The sequence below is a fragment of the Hakea prostrata genome, chromosome 8, assembly GCF_041222555.1.
Source record: "Hakea prostrata isolate BN-2017 chromosome 8, UWA_Hpros_2, whole genome shotgun sequence".
In the NCBI taxonomy this organism is placed as follows: domain Eukaryota; kingdom Viridiplantae; phylum Streptophyta; class Magnoliopsida; order Proteales; family Proteaceae; genus Hakea; species Hakea prostrata.
Window position 1 is genome coordinate 20778898 of NC_142607.1, and position 7104 is coordinate 20786001.

A 7104-nucleotide genomic window follows, 5' to 3' on the forward strand; every position below is an offset into this window, starting at 1 on the left:
TCAGATTATCGAGGATGTCAGAGCACCCAGAGATCAACGGCGGTCTCCTAGATAGATTGATTGTACTAGGATTTCAGTTATGCTTTCCATTTGTAATCCATTGTAAAACTTATTTAAGTTAATGAAAGTCACTTTTGTTTTACCTATTATTGTGCATTATTCACTTTTCTTTTTAGTTTCATTAAGTGATGATTGTTAAATTGTAGTTATTGTGTCACATCCACCCAGCCGGTACCCTATCTGGCATACCCGAGTGTGTGATCCACAGTCCACAAGATCCAGTATTTAGTAAAATCAACCTCCCACATTCACAACAATATAATCAAGAACAAGACTAAATCAAGGTTAACAATATTATTCAAATGAATCAAAGTAAAGTAACGAGATAATCATTAGAGTGCAACAATGATACCAATAGATATATAAAATCAAGTATAGAGTGAGGCGGAATCTCACTCCATGAGTACAGCGGAATGTAGTTTGAAAATCAAAGGAGATTACAACCGATTCTAAAGACAAGAAAGAAAGATATAATCTAACTAAGCTAAGTCTATTCTAATTTGTAAAGAACGTCTTCGTAAACATAGACTTCATCAATTACGCTCAGACACTCCCACTCCACAGTAGGGCTAATCTTGGTAACAAGTGTATCATATCCCGCCCAAATACACCCAACCTATACCCTATCCTGGGTTACCCGGGAAGTGATCCACAGCCCAAAAGATCAAGTTTAGGAACGATCATATCCATTTAGCACAATAACATAATCAAAAGCAAGAACAAATCATTGTATTCTAATAAGTTAACAATAAAAATCAAGAAAGGATCACAGAAGGATCACTAAAGAATATCAGAGTGCAGAATAACAAGATACCAAATCAAAAGACAACTGTAGAGTATAGCGGAAATATACCCCACAACATATGAGGAAGGTAGATCGAAATATAAAGCAAGCTCTAAGCTAATACAAGTAAAATAAAAGTCTAGACGAAACAAGAGAATCTAATCCACATCTTCAGTCGGCTCTTCTTCTTCTTCAGTCTTCATCCTCTTCACTTTAGGGTCATGCTCTTGAAGCTTCAGATCAGCATCTAGTGCACGATCCCATCGGCGAATAAGATGATTGTGAAATCCAGCCCAAACCTAGCCAGGACACCCTATCTATTTTGGGTGAAGAAAGGTTAGTTTAATGTTACATCTTGAAGTTGGACCTTGATTTCAGTGTTCTGTCTCCTTCTTCTCTCTTTTCTTCTTCTTACTGTTCTATCTTGATGTTTTGATTGTGGAGAAGGTGTTACACTACTATAACTACCTATTCTCTAATCTCCTTATGTCTTAGAGTGAACCCCTAATCACTCTATCCATTCCTTGAAACCACATGGTGAATCTCCTCAATTCTTCACTGATTTTGATTGAGTTTTGGACAGCATGATCATTCTACTGTAGCTTCTTTTCTCATTAATGTTTAACATGTTTGATCTTAGCCTTTACTATTGTTCTAATGTATTTCATCTATTCGAATTAATTCCCCTTTCTTTCTAGCCATTATAGCCTTCTATGTTGACCATTGATATAAGCATTCTAGTAAGTTTCTATTTTTGATTCCTCTCATTCTAGGATTAGTATTCTTTTGATTTTCTATTTAGTTATTCTTGCCTCTGATATGTTCTTGATATTCCATTAGAGAGAAGCCTTGTTCTCTCTAATTCTTCCCTTGAATCCATGGTGAGTTTGCTATGAGAACCATGTTGTTCCCAATTTAGAAACTCATGTTCCCAATTTATAAAGTACTGATTTTTGGACCATGGATGATGCCCAATTCATGCTAGATAGTCTTAGTATGTTTGTGTGAAGTTCCCTTCAAATTTCGGATCAATCGGACTTCAAACGAAGAAGTTATGACCAAAACAGTGCAATCTGTACCTTGCTGTCTCCATTGGTCAACTGATTGGTCGACTGGGCCAGTAGACCAATCCAATCGACCAATGAGATCTGTTTTCCAGATTTAGGTCTTTCTTGCTCTATTTAAGTCCAATCTCGGGATTAGTTCGTCTCCTCTGCCTCCTAAGCCTCTGGAACGAGTTAGAACTCCATTCTATTCAATTTCCTTGCATCCTTGGTTGATCCCTCGCAAGAACTCAAGTAATCTTCTTCCTCTTGCATCAAAGGTATGTCTACACTCTCTTCTTCTTCTCCATCTCTGTTTTTCTTTCCTTTTTGGGCTGAGACAGTAGAGAAGATGCTGCATTCTCTGTTGCAAACATCTCTCTACTCATCCCTCATGATCTTCCTAAGGATTAATGGCTAATGCAATGATCTTAATCATGATCAATGCAAGCTTTTGAAGGAATCATGATCTAAATCATGATCTTGTCTTTGTTCATCTTTTGATTCAAATTCTGATCTTCTTAGATCTGTTTTATTGATCATATTATTAGTAAATCACTATGTTTTCTTTACAAGAGTTGTAACCTATCAATCTTTAGTTCTTTCTTCTTGATCATACCATGCTTTCTTCGAAAACCATAACTGATACATTTATGGTAAGTTTTGTTTCCTTATTTAGATTCATGTTCTTCAGTCTTAGATCTATTTTTCTTGAAGATCTATGCATGCTTTTCATGATTTCTTTATCACAATCAATGATCCATCATCCTATCGTTCTTGTCCATGATTGTTACTATGGATTCTTCAAGAACCATGATTGATCTAATTATGGTAACTTTTGTTTCCTAATTTGTAACTTGAAGACTTGATTTGATTAGTGTTTTGAAGTCCTCTATATACTAGGATACTGTCATAGTAGTTTCCCCCTTGTTTGGTACCCTTTTGAGCCACCAAATTCGGTTCTTTATTCTTAAAAACTCTGATTTTGTAGGCCACTGTCTCTGTTGGTCGAATGATTGGTCGACTGAGACAGTAGACCAATCCAATCGACCAATGAGTACATCAACTCCAGATTTTATCTGTTTTGGATGTTTTGATATCTTTCCTTCTAGGTTTCTTTCCTAATATGATATATATACTTGTTTAGGACCTTCTTGCTCTTGCCAAGTTTGGGAAGATTCTCCTTGATCCTTGGAGATTCTCTTCAAGTTATATAAGGTAAGGATGGTTACTTCTATAATAGCATAGATTGTGTGATTTTAGTTTCTATATTAGAATCTTTCGGATTTGCTACCATAATTAGATTCTTTTATGAATATATTACTGCTGTATTTACTTCAATTACAGTTGTATTATTTACTTGCTTTCTTTAGTTTATGAATGTCTTTAATTGTTAACTGTATATGAGATGGATCTTATTATGGTATATTTTCTATATACTGTAAATGTACATGATATGATTGATTTGTGATTGTGATTGATTAAGTATGGTTCGGGAATGAGAGGTGTCCTTTTGACACTTCTGTCCTTGGACATCGAAGGGAATAGTATGGGATGTTCTCCAAAGATGCCCATTGACACCTTCCTGAATTATTGATTTTCATACCTAGGGTTGTCTAGCAGTGTTTGGCTAGGAATACCCCGTTATATCAAACCCGATTCGGAAGGGTATTGAGACCGAACGATCCGTGGTAGCAATGGGGATTCATGGGCGCTCAAGACCAGTAACCAACCCGTGAGAGGACAGGAATCACATTGTGGGGGCCATTTATTGGTAGGGTTGCATATGGATAGACTTGGGCTCACGGGCGCTTAAGACCGGTAACCAACCCGTGAGAGGACGTGAGAGCTTCCCGTTTATCATATGTGGATAACCAATAGGGTTGATGAGTTCGTAGTCAGGGACTATGAGGACTCTAGTGTGAAGGATACCGGAAAGGATCGCCAGGGGCGAGGAATGGACGTATCAGGATCTGACTTGATGTAACTGAGTAGAAGACTTGCATTTGGCTAGGCTTTACCCTGACATGCGCCAGTACTTAGACCAATGGTGATGTGAGAGAGTGGTGACTTAACCCCCAGCCATGGATTGTCCCGAGGGATGCCGAACCCACTACCAAAAGGCGTTGTGTGATTGACCTACCCAAAGAAGTATGGTGCTATGACGTAAAGCATGTCTGCCAATAGAGACCAGCATACATAGAGTTAGATTCATACATTTATTGTTTGTCTCATACCATATTGCATTTATGTTTGTTTTGAAATCCTGCCATTTATGTTATTATGGATTTAACTGCCTTACTGGGTTTCTTTCGAAACTCTCTCCTTTTGTACCATATCTTTTGTTAGACTTCTCTACAGGTTTGAAATATGATGACGGTCCATATAAGGAAGGGCAAGGTGAAGAAGATGAAGACTGAAGATGAAGAAGAGCCGACTAAAGATGTGGATTAGATTTCTCTTGTTTCTTCTAGACTTATCTTTTACCTTACATGTATTAGCTTAGAGGTTTACTTAGATTTCGATCTACCTTCCGCATATGTTGTGGAGTATATTTCCGCTATACTCTACAGCTGTCTTTTGATTTGGTATCATGTTTTCGCACTCTGATATTCTTAGTGATTCTTTTGAGATCTTTTCTTGAATTTTATTATTAACTTATTAGAATACAATGATTTGTTCTTGCTTTTGATTTGTTATTGTGCTAAATGGATATGATCGTTCCTAAACTTGATCTTTTGGGCTGTGGATCACACTCTCGGGTATGCCAGTTAGGGTACCGGCTGGGAGGATGTGACAATGATGCCGGCTGCCATCAATAGGAGTCGTCAGTGCAGCCCAAATCCGAGTGTTGGCTACCTCGCTGTTCATTACCTTGTCCAAGGACATCCGGAGCTAAACCATGTATGGAAAGGTTCTCCATGCTGGGGCACGGGTTCTCTTTTGTACCTGCAATGTCATCTAAAAACAAGTCCCCTGAAGGGTAAGCTCAAAGGAACTTAGCAAGTAAACCAAACACAATAAAAATCTTCACATGTATTCACAAGCAAACATATATGCAATGATATGAAACAATATATGAAAATATGCTTCTAACTCTATGTATGTATGTTGGTCTCTATTGGCAGACATACTTTAAGTCATAGCACCATACTTCTTTGGGTAGGTCTCATCTCACAACGCCGGTTGGCAAAGGGTCCTTCATCCATCTTGGGCAATCCATGGCTGGGGGTTAAGTCACCGCTCTCTCACATAACCGTTTGGTCTAAGTATTGGCGCATGTCAAGGTAAAGCCTAGCCCAATGCAAGTCTTCTACTTAGTCATATCAACTCAGATCTAGATATGTCCATTCCTCGCCCCTGGCGATTCTTTCCGGTATCCTTCACACTAGAGTCAGCATAGTCCCAGACTACAGACTCATCAACCCTATAGGTCATCCACATATAGTAAACGGGAAGCTCTCATGTCCTCTCACGGGTTGGTTACCGGTCTTAAGCGCCCATGAGCCCAAGTCTATCCATATGCAACCCTACCCATAAATGGCCCCCACAATGTGATTCATGTCCCCTCACGGGTTGGTTATCGGTCTTGAGCACCCATGAATCCCCATTGCTACCACGGGTCGTTCGGTCTCAATACCCTTCCGAATCGGGTCTGATATAACAGGGAATATCCTAGCCAAACACTGCTAGACAAGTCCTAGGTATGACAGCCAATAATCCGGGAAAGTGTCAAAGGGCAACATTGGAAATATCCCATACTATCCCCAATGATGTCCAAGGACATAAATGTCAAAAGGACATTCCCCAATCCCAAATCATACCTAAACAATCACAATCACAATTCAATCATATCATAAAGTATTCATTCATGATCAAGTATAGAAGAATATAATAAGACAAGATTAAATGAATAAGAAACATACATGAATAAGTATTCATTCATGATCAAGTACATAAAGTAAATAAGGAAATAAGATCCTACTGTACTTACAGCATTCATATCATAATGGAAACTAACATAATAGTAGCTAAATCACGCATTCATGTCATAATACATAAAGACATGTAAATAGGCATATTGTGAGTTGGAATGCTCACCTCGAAATCCGGACTTATAGTCTTCAAATAAGAAATCAGAGAACTGATCCAAAATCACCTAAACAAGCTTGACAAAACATGTATAGGTCATAAGAAGTGATTCCAAAAGATTGGAGTCGAAATGGATCAAAAATAGAGTTGTTGTCACTGCGGGTTGATCGGCTGGGTTGAGTGCTTCAGTCGACCCAGGCAATCTGCCCAAGAGCAAATCCGAAAATAAAAAGAGAATCTTGATTAGAAACCTATGCTACACAAACCGGAATGCGACAAAACTTGGAGAGATTGTCTAACATAGTAATCTAAGACTAAAAAGCATAATTTAGACATCAAATCACCATTAAAACCATTACTTACTAATTTAGAATCATAGTTTCTATTTTGGAAAACAAGACTTTCTAATTTGGAAAACAACATGGTTTTCATTGAAAACAAGCTATGAATGAAAGAGATGAACTAGAGATGATGAGATCTCATTCTAGTACATTAACACAGTAACTCAAGAGTAAGAATGATCATAGAGATGCATCTAATATGCTAGAGGAAATCTAAATAAGAACATGATCATAGTTTAAGAAGAAATCATGAAAATCATGTAGAGAATGAATATGAAATCATAGCATATAGAATGAGAAAAGATTGTAGAAGATATGATTGCAGAGATGCAATATCTTCCTCATAATCTCAGATCAGAGAAGAGAATGATCCTAGTAAGAATGAATCAATAGTATAATAGATTGAATACTAACCTTTGATTGAAGAACAAGAGAGAGAAAGCTTGAGAGTTGAATGTAAATCTTCTTCCACACCAATGGAGGCTTGGAGATGAGTTCCCTTCGTTCTCTAGGTCTTTTGGAGGCTAGGGATACTAAAAACACGAAGTAATGAGGTATATATAGCAATAAGGACCTAAACAGAAGATTCTGCTCGAATTCTATTTGCTTGGGTCAAGTGGGTGGGTAGCATGGCCCAGTCGACCCAGCCAGTCGACCCAAGCTGACAGCAACGCCTAAAACAGGGATTTGAGGGCCTTTCTCTTATCGGAATCAAACGAAACTTTCTACACAACAACTATAACTTACCTAGCATAGGAATAACTTACCTAGCATAGGAAAATGG

The 7104-nt window shown here is 38.0% G+C and overlaps 1 protein-coding gene across 1 annotated transcript in view; it reads left to right on the forward strand.

Moving 5' to 3' along the window:
• Window positions 1-4290, forward strand: part of LOC149007408 (sodium/pyruvate cotransporter BASS2, chloroplastic-like) — a 119517-nt gene extending 115227 nt beyond the window's left edge. Inside the window, exon 14 of the mRNA XM_089165720.1 lies at window positions 4237-4290. The gene's annotated coding sequence lies outside the window, so the exon portion shown is untranslated. The remainder of the gene's footprint in view (window positions 1-4236) is intronic.
• Window positions 4291-7104: the final 2814 nt, after the last annotated feature.